Source organism: Brachyhypopomus gauderio, chromosome 5 (genome assembly GCF_052324685.1).
Source record: "Brachyhypopomus gauderio isolate BG-103 chromosome 5, BGAUD_0.2, whole genome shotgun sequence".
Lineage (NCBI taxonomy): Eukaryota > Metazoa > Chordata > Actinopteri > Gymnotiformes > Hypopomidae > Brachyhypopomus > Brachyhypopomus gauderio.
The window spans coordinates 25,133,466-25,150,764 of NC_135215.1; the positions used below are offsets into that span (position 1 = coordinate 25,133,466).

General features: G+C 44.8%; 1 protein-coding gene across 2 annotated transcripts in view; it reads right to left on the reverse strand.

Annotated features, from left to right (window-relative positions):
- plxnb2a.1 (plexin b2a, tandem duplicate 1) overlaps positions 1 to 15,879 on the reverse strand; it is an 80,713-nt gene extending 64,834 nt beyond the window's left edge. Inside the window, exon 1 of one of the 2 annotated variants that reach the window (XM_077006675.1) lies at positions 15,316 to 15,879. The gene's annotated coding sequence lies outside the window, so the exon portion shown is untranslated. The remainder of the gene's footprint in view (positions 1 to 15,315) is intronic. The other variant, XM_077006674.1, reaches the window with a different exon arrangement.
- Between the last annotated feature and the right edge of the window lie 1,420 nt (positions 15,880 to 17,299).

A 17,299-nucleotide genomic window follows, 5' to 3' on the forward strand; every position in this document is an offset into this window, starting at 1 on the left:
CTACAGCTCCTTCACAGCTCCCCCCCACACCCGTCACACACACACACACACACACACACACACACACACACACACACACACTTCACCATTTAGAAGTCAGCCCTGACAATACAGGAGCGACACTCTCTTGCCGATGGCTACGGAGAGCGTCACCCCACTGAGCAGAGGGGTGTGACAGGAACTGTGTTGAGTGCTAGAAAATGGACAGTTGTCAAGGAGACGCAAGCATGGGGTTATTTTACAGGAGCATGGGGGGGGGGGGGGGGGGGGGGGGGGGGGTTCAGCATCTTGCTTTTGAGGGAGAAAGGAATGGGACCTAAAGGTTGCCATATTTCTCAGAAACCCTCTCGACTCCCGGAGTGCTGCCTGCTAATACGGCCCGTCCGGACAGGTCTGGGTTTAGCCATGCTTTGACATGTCACACATCATCATTCACGCTTGAAAGCCAGCCACAGAGTTCAATGACAAGTCGTGGGAAGAGTGTGTGCATGTGACGCGTGCGTGCGTGTGTTTAACAAGGCACAGCAACAATCAAGCTCGCAGGAAACCACAGCAAACCAAAGTCCCCTCCCCACACACACACACACACACACACACACATATTTAAATGGCACACTCTTACCCTTCAACACACACTCTAAACACAGCCACTCATGAGCTGACCCACTATTGAAATGGTGCTCCAAAACCATCTGGACACGCATTCCCTCCGGGTCGTCTGCTCTCGAACAGGCCGCCCATCGAGCGCTAATGGTGGGCATCGGCAGGTGAGAGCGACTGAAAGCTTCTGGTGGCACTCCGTGCATACACCTCCCCCCCCCCCCCCCCCCCCCCCCCCCCCCTCCCCAACCCATATTCAAGGTAGAATATGCAAACCGTGATCACCTCAGAGCACACCCGAGAAAGCGTGTCCTTGGAAAATGCATGAGGAAATTCCCAGAGTGCAGTGGTTGTGTGCATGTTTACAGATGAATTGGACAGCATCCTTACTTATAAGGCTCTACCCATCATCCTTTATTCTCTTCCCTGCTCATTCACTCATTAACAATAGTCTGATTCTCAAAGGGGGCGACTCATGCATAAACCACCGGCGTGCCCCCATCCGGCCCAAGGGCAGGGGGCAGGAGCTTGTTAGCACAGAGTGGAGCAGGTGAGCGCCAGACTCCGTACAGAATTACATTATTGATCAGCCCGCACAACAAGTCAAGAGGCATTCATGGATCAACCGTGTTACCACATCCATCAGCCCGCGAGTGTCAGTGTGACTGCAAGTGTGTGTGAGAGAGTGAGGGGGAGAACACACAGGGAGCGTGAGTGAGAACGAGAGCGAGTGTGAGAGAGTGCATGCGAGGCCATGTGCGAGCCACAGTGTGTTGGAGAGAGGTGTTTAGTAATTTATTAGGTGCGCGCGCACACGCACGCACGCACGCACGCACGCACACACACACACACACACACACACACACACACACACACACACACACACACACACACTTTCTGATTCCTCACTCCACAAACGGTGAAGCCGGGTCTTGTGGTTCTGCTCGGAGGCTTTCATTTGAACTTCTGGCCACAGGAGAGGCTGTGTCTGTCTAAGCCATAAATAGAGACCACTGCTGAAGTAGGCCATGCGACAGACGAAAAAGCGATTTTCCACACTTCCAAACCCTGCCGCACATATTCTCCCTCTCCCTCCCTCCCTCTCCCTCTCCCTCCTGATAGGAGAGGCCGGAAGTCTTATCATGGTGGAATGTGGAATGGTTGATAAGGCGCAACACATCAGAGGTATAGGCTTCAGATACAAGGCTGAGGAGCAAGCTGACTTCGGAGCTCAGGGCTTGTTTACAAGTGTGTGCATGTTTCTGTGGGAGATAACTCTGACCAGGCCTCACTGCTAAGCCCCGTCCTCCTCATTACTTCTATCAGCTGGTTCTTCAGGACTTAATCCCACGGTCCTCAAAGCCCATTCAACCACTACTACACTCACATACGTGTTATTCCAGGCTCTGAATGAGAATCAGAAGCCACTCTGTTGTCCTGTTAGCGTTAGCCATCCTCCAGCCTTGCACAGTTTCTAACCACAGGGCAGCTGCAGCAGGATCCGATAAGGGTGTTGGGATTTCAGGCTAGAAGTTTCTAGAACCACACCGCCTGAGGTCGAATGCGCTACCCTAAAGGCAGTTTCTACCAAGATCTATTACAATAGCAGGAATCGGGACCACTTAAAGACCTTCAAGGAGAGTGTAACCAGGTATATGACAGCTCAGCTGGGGCATAAAAGAAAAGGACAAAGCAAAAATGAAGAGGGGTGATGTTTTACTTTAGAGCCATGAGGAAGTGCTGGCACTGCAGTCTGGGCTTTTGTTTAGAGCGGTTTAAACTGACTCCACAAGACTAATTACTGCTGTAATAGTCAGGAATTTACCCTCCACACAGACAGTGTAGTCGAGAAGACAACCTCTACCTACATAGACAGTGCATGCAATATGCACGTGTGTGAGATCATGTGTGTGTGAGATTTAATTTTATTCTTAAAAAAAAAAAAAACAACAAACAAAAAAACATAGCTTTGTGCTTGCAGAGGAAGTGAAATTCATGAGAGCGTTGAGGAATACCTTGACTTGGCAGGTGAGTGTGTGGGCGTAAGAGTGGGTGTGGGTGCGGGGGTGATGTCAGAGCTCAAAGCTCAAGTCACGCCAGATTACAGGTATTGACACAAACTGTTAATGGCAGTAAAACGCAGCTGCCAGGGATACTGGAAATGTTTTGTGGTTTCAACTGAATCAACAGGTCACAGTTTCCCTGCAAAAGAATCATGGATTTCCAAAGATCAAGTTGTGACAATTTAGAAAACTGGTAACGGGAGTTTTAAACCGAGTGGAATATTCACACATCTCTCTTTTTTTTTACATTCAGTGTAATTTCCCCTTTTAAATTACTTCTAATATGTCAGAGTGGAACCGTTTCCAATCTTAATGGGTCTTTGGTCATTTTAACAGTGAGCAGAATTCAGCATTGCAAACAAAACTAAAAAGTAAACCTTTCTAGTTTAGACCAGTTCATTGTTATTCTTCTTGTTATTATATATCATTATGCATCATGGAAGTCGCCCCTCTACTTAACCCCAAAATCTGATGCCGCTGTGCCCGCAGCAGACCGCTAAAGGTACCAGACGTGACCCTGGGTGCGGCAGCACTCTGGACGGCCACCCCGTGCACATTTGCGTGTCAAACGCAGAAGCGCTTTGGCTGGATGTGTGCTTGCTTGTGCGACTCGCGCTATCCCCGGTGTTCCCGTGACCCTGGCTGTAGGTGTAAGAGCACGGCACGACAGCTGTGCAGCACATGAAGTCACCGGCATTCCTAACGCCGGCCCCACCCTCCCCCACCACACACTGCAGACATGGGCTTGTTGGAATGTGCAATTACAGCAAAGGTGGAGGTTGCACTTAAACCAGCAAGTCAGCTTGTAGTAATCAGGCCACTGGCAGCCGTGCGGGCGAACAAGGTAACCTAGACGGCCACCAGGCAGAGTGGAGCTTGACCTGCTAGGTACATGTGAATTTAGAGTCAAGTGTGTGACATGGAGAGACATGGATGTGGAAATGTGTAAATGGCCAGTGTGTGGTACAAATCTGCGGTCGCCAGTCCATCTGGTGTCAGCACGGAGACGGCGGACTCCCATTTGGTTTTGTTTGCAGTGAGAAAAACGGGAGAGAAAGGGGAGACAGAAAGAGCCAGGAAGGCCATGAGCCAATATACAAGAAAGAAAGTCTTGGAACCGAAGTCCTGGAACTGAAGGAAAGACTCGGACAGACAGACACACAGAGACAGACTAAATGAATTAAAATATCCAGTTTATACTGAGCATCTAGACGTGAAATTGGTTTAGGTTCAGTTCTCACCGTGATCACATCTCTCCCTCACTCTCCCGCAAACACACACACACACACACACACACACACACACACACACACACACACACACACACACACACACACACACACACACACAGGCAGAACAGCATTAAATCTGTTCAACTGGGTGAGGAAAGGAAGCGAGTGTGTATGTTGCTACGCTAAGACTTCCCAAAAGTACTTCCAGGTCACAGTAGATTGTACACGCAACACTGGAAATCCATAAGTACCTCAGAGAGGAACATCTCCTTTTAGGACTTGATTGCTAAATAATAATAAACTGTCAATTGCTGATTTGATCAGTTGTTTAGGACTGGAAGGTGATACATTTCTTCTATCTTTAAAAAATATATAACATTGAACATATTGCACAAAGAAAGTATGAATAATTAATGCTCCTAGACAAATGTATAGAGACCTAAAGGCCCTGCTCCGTCAGTCTCCCACCAGTCCACTGTGAGCACGTTCACACTCTACCCACTGTCATTTCTCTCACTCTTTTCCATCGTACTTTCTCTACTGTCTCTTTCGATTAAGTTAACCAAACCAACAGGCCCCAGTACAATATGTATGTGTGTGTACACACAGACACACACACATATACTTATCCATAAGGGGCCCACATATTTGTGTGCCTCAGTTAAGTCAACATGTAATTCTCAAGCCATTGAAGTTTACAAAATATGGGTCCCAGTGTAATTAAACCCCCACCCTCCTCCCCACCTTGAGTGTTTACTCCACTGGCTCAAGCTCACTCTCCAATACCTCTATTTAACACACTCGCAGCAGGACAGATTTTGTGCATGACACATTCATGTCAACTGACCACAAAGAATTTCTCTTTAGCCTTACGTGTGTGTGTTTTTAAGCACTAGTGTGTAAAATGCACAAGGGACTGTGCACGTGTACGTGTAATGCACACCTGCACCTGACCTTGCTCTTTCTGTAGACACCCCAGCAGAGATTTACTGAAACAGAGAGAAGCACGAAGGTAAACCTGCTATCGACTCGCCCAACCCATGTGTGTGTGTGTGTGTGTGTGTGTACACAGGCTCCACACAGCACAAGGCAGTCTGACATACAGAAAAATTAAGGCTTTTTTTTTACTGGATTCAATCAAGGACACACTTGATGCTGCAAGAGTAACACACTTTTGTGTGTGCAACGAGTGATACACTTTTACAGGTATAATCAGAGCAGAAATGTTCACCCACACACACAATCCCTGAACATGGTATCTACTACAGGATGGTTCTACTACTGACCATCAGTGACAAAATAAACTACAGAGTTGTGAAACTTTCAAAATCTGTTTTGCCAGATGACCTCTGACAGTCAAACTGGAATGCTTAGCATGTATACAAAGCAGCTGTGTGTTCTGAAATCTGCTGCTGATGGAAAGAAGATGTTTCCTCTCCTCTCCCGACGCGGTTTCACAACATTTTATTCACCAGCTCGCTCTCCTGCGATGACCCTACACACAAACAGCTCAACTGAAGAGGAAAGAGACACTTTTCACCCGCACGCGAAATAACAGCACTGCACATGCTGGTCACAAATAGTTGAGCTCTGAATCAAAACCATACAAGCCAGTGCCATAAACATAGCCTCGTACTTCTACTGCTGAACATACCCGTTCAGAATGGCACAAGAAATGTGGATTGCTCAAAACAAGCATGTGAGCAGTACAGAAAGGTGGTTGAGGATCCAGAATAATTGACTACTAAACAATGGAGCTCTTAGGGCTGCAGATGTTTTTAGCAGTCTGTGGCTAATGAGACCCACCTTCACACCCCCTCCCCTGAGGGAATTCCCTTTAATGAACAGTATGAAAATTCCCACACTTCTTCAATAAACCACATGAACCCAAATTATAACAATCGGCAAGAAAGCTGTTATTACATCTTTCCCAAAATGTGCCTCCCAACTCTTTCACAAAAACAAAGGAGACCCCATCACTCAGAGTTGCTGACATTATGTAGTAGCAAGAAATATTAGCAGTGTTTTAGAAATGATGATCCGCCGTCTGAATGTGGCGTAATCCAGCGAGGAACCCCGATTACACACCTTGGCCACCCAGCAAGGAACATGAAGCTGCAACCATAGACCCTTGCCCACCTGGAAATGCCAGAACGTCCAAAGATAACCAGGACAACAAAAAACAACACACCAGTAATAAAATAACATGGCCATCTGTTCGGTGCACATCTGGGTCAGCTTTCATTTAAACGGGAAGATGGGCGACTTGAATCGCTGTGCTGATATATAACCTAAATATTGCACAATATATCATTAGTTAACCTTCATCATGATTTGTTGTCACTTGTGATGCATATCCTGCAGAAGGCACAAACAAGCCCTCTATCAAATGATGAGAGCAGTCTCAGTCCATAGAAGTGCTTTGATGAATCTGTGATTCACCTGATTCAAATAAAATGACATTAAAATTAATGCAGAACGATTTTGTAGTCCTGTGATCAGCAGTTCACCGTTGTGCTTAGAATATGGCAAGAGATATCACAATTGCAATATGTAAGGGTAACATGTAGTTCTTTGTTCATATTAAGCTGCTGCAGATGATGACTTGATGATGCCAAAAGGTCATGGTGACAGTGGGAATTCTTGTGGGAAAAACGGAGATGTGCAATACCACGTGATGTCCAGCATTTTGTCTTCTTTTCAGATACAATTCGACAAAGTCTAAATATGGAACTCTGACATCACAATTGGGCAAACATTTCACCCCACATCAGTAAACAGTCCCACTCAGGACTCATACTCAGCATTTCAGTTGACTTCTGTAAGCCAACTACCGCCCCCATCCCAAACATCCCCCACCCCTGTTATCATACAAACTCACCACCCAGAAAAGTGACCTTTTTCCCCCCACAGTTTTGAAAATTATAGGTTGAAACAAAGCTATATTTGTTTTTTGGTTTTGATTTTTTTGTGCAACAGTTTTTTTGGTTAAGAACCTTCCTCTTCCAGTACTGGAGGATTCGTGCAAACCCACGATCTGCACTGCCATGAGGCTGTTTGTGAAAACACACAGCTATGATAAATGTTCTCTGCCTCATCTGAAGAACTGAACCGTACGAGGCCTTGTAGCAGGAGGATGCTTTTAGCATCCAGGGTTGAACTGAGCTAGCATGTCATCTGTGACTTGATGTCGACTTTGGTTTGCTTTACTAATAAACAGATAAAACATCTCCTTTGATAAAGAATTTAATCCCCCACCTAATAATGGTTCTAAACCAAGAGAGAAACTTGTGCCACAGAAATTATGATTTGCCATTACCTTGGGCTTGCTCGCATTACTTGTCTGGGGAATGCGTGTGAATTACCGTAGTCCTACAGCACCCGTGTTCCAAGTTTGTTGGTTTAATATTGCTGCACACCACAGCAAAACCCACTCCCAACAAACAAACACTATGCCAGGACCAAACTTGCCATTACCTGAAATCTCCTGAAAGCAAAGACCTCTGAATAATTAATACAGCCTATGGCTTTCCATTACTTCACACTCTTTCGTTAGAAACGAATGTCGAGGACCCTTATTAAAAATCCTCACAGCCACATTTGCACAGGCCTTGGCTGAAGAAAGCTCGTGGTATCAAAGGCATGTGATTATCAGCAGTTATGCAAAAAGTGGCCAGGGTTCAAGTCTGGACAAGTCAGAAGCTCTTGACTCTCCATGCGCTGTGTTGGAGCAGGCAATCTTTGCTTTTCTTCTGTCTCCCTTCAGCAAGCCACCTGAGAAGCTTCCTGCTGTTATTAAAGCTCTGAGAACTGTAAAAGAACGGAAGTACTGTTTGGAAGCTTCTAGAAATGAAGACAGAGACCTGATCAGCAACAGTTGGATATAGGGATGTGCAATATGGAGAAAAATTAATTAAATTAATGCATATTAAGATTGCAACAGGTCTACGATGTGCTTACAACTCAGTGATGGCCCTTGTTGTGACAAAGCCAAACAGCTGTTATTACTTTTAGAAAATAAAAAATAAAAAAACTTTTACTGGCAGTGAAATGCGAGGGCATGGTCGTGTAAGGCAAGGGAGGTGAGGGATTGGTTGGGTAAGACGAGCGAGGTGGGGGATTGGTTGGGTAAGACGAGCGAGGTGGGGGATTGGAGGACAAGGTGTTGTTCCACAGCCATGCTGCACGCCCGCCCAAAGAACTGCACAGCTACACTGAGTACTAGTGATGGGATTTTCGGCTCTATTTTGAGATGCGGCTCTAATGGCTCTTCTTACTGTGGAGAGCCGGCTCTTTCGGCTCCCAAACGGCTCCCCATATATATATTTTACATTATTAATTAATTAATAGCTTAATACTAATTTTATAACATTTTGTTTCATTATTGACATTGTTAAGCACTTGTGATGAGTAAAAATGCTGCATAACAATGCTTTATAAATAAAACTTTTATTATAACCAATTATTAAATGATCACAAAATAGTACCAAAATAGAACGCAATACAGCTTGGTCAATTGCCTGCCGTTTCCACAAAAAAAGTAGAGATAACTTTTTTTCAGTGTTTTCCCACCACATTATTAACTGAAATCTGGGTGTGATTGGTCAGATGTGTTGAGCACACGCTTGACATGCGGGCAGTGGAGACATTCTTTGCAGTGTTGTCCGAAACGATATGTGGTAGTATAAAGAAACACCCCTCAAACACAGGGGAAGGAGCATTTACCTGACGAATGTTGCATTGTGTTCCAGGTTTGAAAAGTGCTAAAGTAGGTTAAAGTACTTGAAAATGCTTGAAAATGTAACTGTATTTTGTTTCACAAAAATAGCTGTCTGACTGAATCGATGTGATATAAAAAGCCCAATTGTTTCGAATCATTTCGAGTATATGTATAAATATTTAACTTAAGTTTAAGGTGCTTGGAAATATTGAAAATGGACCTTGAAAGTGACGTTCAAGTGCTTGAATTCCACCTTGTAAAGGTGTATGAACCCGGCATACATAACTTTGTTCATTGCGCTGAAGAGGTGCACGACATTGCTTCGCACGGGGGTCCTCACGCAGGGGCGGAGCCACCGCGATTGCGTCATTTTCGGCGCACGGACCCTCGCGCTGGTCGCAAACTGGCACAAACTGAGGAAATAAACTCTCCGCTCTCTACCACTGGCAGAAGCAGAGCAATAGGCGCAAGGAGAGGGAGAGACAGCGAGGCACCGAAGGACAAATAAAAACGATGTTGGAAAAAACTGTGGCACTTGCAGAGCACAAGCGCAATACTGAAGGAAAAAGCGGCTCCCAAATAGGATCCTAAAACGGCTCCCATTGCAGAGCCGGTTCCAATCGTTCACTTCAAAGAGCCGGCTCTTAGAACCGGATCGTTCGCGAACGACACATCACTACTGAGTACAAGGTCAAGCCCTCGTGCTTCCAGTACGGCTTTCTACAAGATCATCCCCCATGTACAGCAAAAACTAAACACACAGGGGACCACGGCCCTGGTTTCCAAGCAATAGTCCCATCAGCTGAACTTAAGTCGTTCTCCAGAGAGAGAGATGGCACTTCATTTTAGATGTCATTTGCTTTTCAGTCTAATTTACAGTACAGCTTTTACACCAATCCTGATGACGCAGGCTCTGAATGTTACAGCCTTTAGATCCATATGCAAGATACTCCCCCATCTTAAACCTCAGCAGGGAACTGATCAACTCCTGAAGATGCATCAGCTGTCTTTTCAACTGGATTCAAAGATGCTTTCCAGCAGAAATCAGCAGCATTCTGGATTTCCTGATAGCAGGAACGACTCTGGGAAGATTACAGATGAAGTGAAAATCACACAGCGGTGCAAGAGCAGTTGCTAATGACTTAACAAGGCAACTGGTGGACTTACGGCTACCTTAGGTAGTGCAAGCAGGCAGTTCGGATCCAATGTTTGCCAGAACATTCAGAAGCGGAACTGTAACCACGGAAACCATTAGAGTGCTAGGTACAGCAGGAGGAAAGAGAGACAGAGGGAGAGAGAGAGAGAGACAGAGGGAGAGAGAGAGAGAGACTGACTGACTCCTGGGTAGTTCAACAACTGTCACTCACACAAGAGAATGAGTGTAATCTCACCTACAAGTAATTATTAGTACAGGCACTGCTAACACCTGCTGGCACCACCTAGATGCTCATAACACACACACACACACACACACACACACACACGTATATGCGTGCTGCTGTCAACTACAGGTCTTATGGCTGTTCGTCAGGTGCCTCTAAATACAGTTTGCTTATCAACGCTACAGCAGAATATTGCCTCGCGACCGTCGCGTGTGGGAACAGGTCACTAAGGCCATTTAGCTCATCTCGCTGCTTGACGGCACTTATCAACAGCCAAGGTTAATAATTGATTCGAAAAAACAGGTGATGCATTCATGCAGGGCGTGGAAGGGCTCACGCGCGACCTCGCCCGCCATCAAAGCCAGACCTCAGCATCCGGCCGTCACAGTACACAACTCATAGCATCGGTGAAAGGAATCAACCCAACACCGGCTGTGATGGGCAAAGCACAGCCCCTGCTATCTGTCTGGAAGTCCCGGCTACGAACAAGAGTTCACCACAGTCTCTTGTCAGTAGGGCATGTGGAACCTTTAACCAGTGAGTCAGGCAGCCGCACCAAGGAGTGACCCATGGCACGAGACACATGGTCTGTGACTCAGAGTGCTCTGTACAGACATCCTCGCCCTGCAGCGTCACCACCATTAGTGTCAACAACGCCGTCGATACTGGACATATGCTACTCAATGCAAACAAACATGCGCTCCAAACCAGGGCAGAGGCAACTGCCCAGACCTGACTGAGCAGTCCTTTAAGGCCAGACATTACAAACGAGTAGGGTAGTAGTAGTGGTGGTAGTAGTGGCAGGGTAATAGTAGTAGTAGTAGTAGGAGTAGTAGTAGTATTAGTAGTGGTAGGGTAGAGGTAGTAGTAGTAGTGGTAGGGTAGTACTAGTAGTAACAGGGTGTCTGCAAGTTGATTACTATTGTTCTAGTAGTACATAATTAGTACATAATTACATTTAAGTAGGCCTTTATACAGCACAATCACAATATGCACAAATAATTGTACTTTTTAAAACCCAAACATCTACCCTGTGGATAATTTCTGCTACTGAACATTCAGATTGCATTAAAATGTAAATCTACCTTGAATCCATCCGATAGTAATATATGGAGAGATCCTTTTGTAATGTCCTTACTCACCTAACTATGCAAAAATGGCTGTATAAAATTTAAATAAGACAATTTTCTGGTTCAGAATGGTTCTCGACTGTAGCAAGTAACATAGTTCCAGTGATATATGGGACAGTTGGGACAAGTGTAGCAAAGTGCCTGTGTGCCAGAAAATACAATTAGACACAGATGGACATGATAAAAAAATTATATTATATGTATACATAGAGTTCTGAATTTTTAACCATTACAACATAGAAAATGAAAATGAAAGAATGACTAATAGGAACAAAATAGTCAAATCACACTTTACATTAATTCTACAAAACCCATCTAAAGCCAGGAGCCTTTAATGGTTAACACCGCAACGCTCCAATCTTCCAGCCTTCTTCTCAACTAACCGGGGGGCAATGAGTCACATTTCCCAAAGGCTTTTTGATGAAAGTCAGAAGTAGGACGTTGGATTTGGAGCCAAAGATGAGAAGCAGCAGCTGGCTGGAGCCCCCGACCCTGTGACCCTGTGACCCCTCACCCAGGCTGCCCAGCGCCCATCAAGTTTACAAGCGCACCGAGATCCTCACCACTGAGTCCACAGCAAAGCAACCCCCACATACACACAGAGGACGGGAGGCTGTCAAAGCACTCAGGGAAGCTTGCGTACTAAGCAAGGCTGCAGGAGACACCATGACACAAACAGACATTTAGGAAATGCCGCTAAACTCTAACGATTTCATATAAGAGATTAAAGGCATTGATGCAGAACAGTAGAATTCCCTTGAAACCATATTGGCACTGGTGTCTACTCTGCTGTCAGAAGCAGTCACCGGGGTTATTATGGTATTACCAAATAACATTCACTCTTATTTTTAGATATGATATAAGCTGCAACAGCTCACAAACAGGATATAAGATATATGGGAACATTTTCAGCAAGTGTGGAATCAGTGTGTATTTGACTGTTTGTAGGTTACTAGAGGTCACTGTCATCTCAGAAACACTTATTTCTTTTTCACTTTGTAAGTGATGGGAGGTGCGATGTCATCGCCCGACAGTACAATGGGTGCTCCGTCCCCAACCTTTGGAACCTTAGATATGAGATTTAGTCAGGAGGACATCTGACACAGACTGACTGATATCACCACCGCAGCCCAACATGTTCAGGCATGTCTTCTCTCGACATTTCAACACTGTGCCACCCTAGGCAATTAGTTGGAGTTGAAGAGTTCCTCTACACTGGAGGACATGAGCCCAATTTGAGGAGAAAACTGCAACCAGCACCCATCTCTGTCACGCGGTGCCACCGTGTCAACGGCAGTCACTGTGTCTGTGTGCCCAACACACTCCTAATAGAAATCTAACACATCCTGCTGGTGAACAGCTATTTGCCTGACACGGGCACCAAGTTAGCATCAGCAGTTAGCCACTGGAGCTAACGAACGTGAAGAACCTCAAGTGTTTAAGATAGAAAAACCTATAATAGAAGAGCTATGAGAGAGGAATGCAGAGGGACAGGGTTGGCCAGTGTCAACGGACAGACCCCGACGGTTTGACATACTGGCCACAGAAGAGGCTTGGTGTTTTATGGCAATGGATAACATCTTGCATGAAATAGAAAGCAAAAATAACAATCAGCAACTATCAGCAACTCCTCTGCGGAAAGCTGATTCTGGATCAGTTTGGCTCCTCGCTGAACTACTACAGGGGTCTGAAGGGCAGACTGTTCTACACCTTTTCAGTTCAGTTCATAACTTAGTGAGTTGAGCAGGAAGTGCAGGTGACTGAGTGAACATCCACTGCACAAATTACCCAGTAGGCTTGTGGGCCAGTTTGAACTACAATACCCACAAACACGCGTTGACAGTTCATGTAGTCTGCACTAATTTGACTGCTTAGTGTGTTTAATGCAAACTGGTGTACACAAAGAACAGAACTAACTACTCCATGGATAGGCAAGAACACAGTGAAGTGACACACACACAGACAGGAAACACATGAATGGGGGCCACTGTGTATGGTCTTCATGTTCCTCTGCATAAAAGACAAACAAACAGAAGCATTACTCATGATCTGTCCCAGACATGAAGGGGGGGTGGCAAAAGGGGCGGGAAAAAATAAAAGCTCCCTCTAAAAAAGAGAGAGAGACAAAGTGCTTGACCACTGCTCTCTGACCTTAAGGGGTGGGAGCACTTCCTCTACTCCATTGCCCAGGGAGCACACTCACCTCAGCCTTCACTTTCACTGTACGGTCTGCCATTAGCCACCCCTCAATAGGGGATTTGGATGAACCCAACTTCCATGACATAAAGACCTCAGTGTGGTCACAACAGCACGGTCATGTCCAAGCTGATGCGTTTGGATCATCAAAACACATGGACAGCCTATTCCACAGACATATAGAAGTAGAGCCAGCAGTACAGTGGTGTCTAGTAAACGAGGGCATCTGATTTACAAACTGCATGCAAAATAAGTTTTCCTCAAGCCCTAATTTTAACACAGACATTCCAACACCCTATCCCCTCCTCTGGTATTCACAGAGATGTAACAGCACTCAGGGGCTGAGGCAGTTCAGTTAGGCTCAAACACACCAGAGGAAACAGTCTACAACAAACTCTAGGACAAACATAACTTTTCATGTAATCATGTAACACATCACATTTCTCTTTACGAGAGGTCTACCCAGGGCAAATCAGACGCTGTGCATGGAAATGAAAGGCAACATGACAGATGTAGCTGTCTGACAACCAACCAAATAAACAACCCAAACAAACCTTCAGGGGAGGCTGGGTGTTGTTCATCAGAAATGAGTGTAATAGAATAGTGTAATAGAAGTTATACAGTATGGATAGGACTGGATTTGGAGTTATAGCTATGTATGGCTTACCACAATCCCGTGGGAAATATGTTCTATACCCGAGATTTTGACTTCTACCCCAACCCTGATTTCTTTGTCCAGTCCAGGACTTACTAATCACTGGTTGTTAAGTGAACAATATGCAACTGACTTTCTCCTCACAGCACAACCCGAAAGGTGGGTGCGAAATCTGTAGCATTTAGACATTACGGGATTTTATTGAAACATCCGTACGACAGTCCCAGTCATTACAAAAGTCAGGATTTTAGTTTGGAGTTGGAGATCTCCCTTTGGAGTCCCCCCTCTCCTCAAACAGATTGCAGGTATTTACCATGTGATAACAGTCACTGAGGCTCTTCCAAAGCCCGAGACGCGGAAAACGAAACAGATCATACTGCAGACACGGAAATGACATTATTTATCAAATATGTCCATCATTTATTCTACCGAACGTCATACGAGCTACAAATATCGTTGTTGTCCTGCTCAAATATACAACAAAATGACGACGTAATTGCAGTCTCGTTATGATTTGTAATTTAAAAAGCCGGTATATGCAGGTTGAGCGCAAAATTAAAGCTAAACATAAGACACCGATTACGAAAACGACACCCAGAAACATCTCGAGTACACTACGAAAACAAAGAGGAAATTCCAGGTGAAAGAGCCTATTTCTTAACGTCACATGATCGAAATGGCTTATCGGGATCGCCTCACAGGCTTTAGTTCATTCTGTTGGCGTGGTGGAGGCCTTTAAAAGTTTTCTGTAGCTTCTAACATCGGCGATGCGGTTCTGTAACAATTTAAACAAACACCTACAAGCAACGCTGACTTATTTTTTCGAACTGTAATGTAGTCACTCTAGTCTGGCAGGTCTAAAATGACCATTCAGTCGTCATTTAATAATAGTTTCATTATTATCTAGCTTTATATCGGCGATTCTACCATCTTCATGCCCAAACACATCGCATATCATTTTGAGTAAAGATAATCACAGTCACTTGAGCAAAACTGGTAAACACTGTAGTCTACGAAGAAAGCTGAAGAGTAAAACAACTTCGCCAACATATTTTAAAGACTTATCAACACAAATGACAGCAGCGCTTTTGGCTACGGGTTGATGTTCGTAGCTAGACGAGTTACATCGTATCAAATGTGATCAAACATGTGCAAATAGTCCATAGAGCATATAAAAGCCATTCTAAAGACATCGAGAGGAAATAATAAGTAGCCTACAGCATACGGACACAAACTGAGGTGGTTTAAGGCTATTTGTTTAGTAGCTAAGCGTTTCGTGTTCGACGAATCTGTAACGTATCGCGCATAAACGAATACAGAGTAAAACACACACTCACCTTTAGAGTTCAGCACACGCTTGGCCAAAGCTCGACTTCGTAAACTTACTAGACTCCACGTCAATCTCCGACTGTGTTTTGGGAAAAACTTTGCATTATTCTCTTCCCAAACTGGCAACTAGGTTCGCTGGAATCCGTGACAAAAAACCCCGATTCCTGGGATTTGCCGGGAGGCTACAGCCTACACTGTTTTGCTATTAATCCGTCGTAACTCTCCAGATCGTTGTTATGAATTCAACGTTGAAAGACTTGAGGCTTTTCCATGCTTGCTGGGAACTCGATCACATGATACAGGTACAGCTGGAAAGCACACGTAGATATGCTGGCACCTGTAAGAGCTAACAGCAGCCCATCCCCAACCCGATCTGTTAACGAAGCCGTTCCCTGTGCCCTGCTGTCTCCATCAAACTAAAGACAGGGAGCTAGCTCCCCCCTAAGCCCTCCGGTGATGGGCTACAAACAACCGCGACCCTTCATATCAGTTTACAAACAAGGAGAAAGAAACTACGCGAGTGCAAGAAAAATAAATAACAGCGACTGTTCCTTCTCTGCGCTCCTGTGAAGGAAGAGTAAGTCCCGTCGGAACAAAAACCTAATCCTCCAGTCCCCCTCCAAATCGGTCTTAATCTTGAAGTAGACTAATGGAGATTGGGCTAATGTTGATCTCAGACCAAGGCAACGCCATTGCCTTCATCAATCTAAAACTCTGAACGATAGTGGAAAAATTAAAGCTTGCAGCTACATTTTCTTGTTAAAGTAAACCAGCGGCAGTTAGTATTCAGTGTAATTAGGCTTCAGTTTTACAGCCATTTTATAGAGGCTTGGAATCAGATTGGATTCGTTAGGAAGTCTCCCCCAAGTTGGTTTTATGTGTTTGTGAAACCTATTTGCCATTCAGGTATCAGAATGTGGACAAAAGAGCTAATTAATGAGCTGTTAAATGAGTGCTGGCAATGTGGTATTGTGTGTGTGTGTGTGTGTGTGTGTGTGTTGGGGGGGGGGGGATAGAGAGACTGTACCAAGTGTCACAGCTGAGTGATTTGAATGATTTATGAGTATGGTAATGTCTGTCTGAGGGATGAGTCTGTTGCCCTTGCCCCGCAGGCCTGAAGGGACATTCTCTCTCCTTCATTTCCTTTTTTCTCATTTGTTTTCTCTCCATGCTGCCGCCACTCTCTCCAACGCACATACACTCGCTCACTTTCTCTCTTTCTGAATTTCTAGACCACGTTTTGGAAAGAGCAAGCACAGCATAGGAGCGTGTGCATGGGAGAGAGAGAAACAAGAGGGAGAGAATAATGATAGCTGTCATAGAGAGTGAAGATGGGTCCGTGCCTGAACCCATTACCCACCCAGTCTTCTATAATCAGAACCCATTGTTCATCTCAAGCAGCAATAGTCCAGCGCTCGTGTCATCCTCAATGGAGCTGTCAAACCGCCGTTCACTAACGCCAGAGAGACATCTCGCTAGACCATAAAAACTTGGGAAACTCATGAAGAGAACATGCCAACAGCCTTTACCGGTTTGCGTTTTTGCTCTTTTGGTAAGAGAGCTCAACAGAATGAACGACTCACAGTAATGAGTGGTATTGGTGAAGGTCACAATGCAAAATAAGTTAATTTTAAGGCCAGAGTAAAAGTAATTGCTTGATTTAGTTTTTGTACATGTGTCGCCCCCTAATGTCTCAACATATAATAGTGGTCAAGTCACCATTCTGCGAATGTTAACTCTGGAAAAATTAGAGCGCAAGCTAGTTAAAACCAGTATATTGCCACAATTAATCACTCTCAGTAATATGTTGTAAGTATTTAGTTGTAAATATTAATTATATATGTAAATGTTATAAAATATATGTAAAATACTATTTGCAGGTGCCTTTGTGAAAAGTGATGCTTGAAAGGACATGAATGCAAACAGATGAACCACAAGAAACCCACAGGAAGAGATAGACTGCCTGTATTGCAAAGCACCAGATGAAAGGAG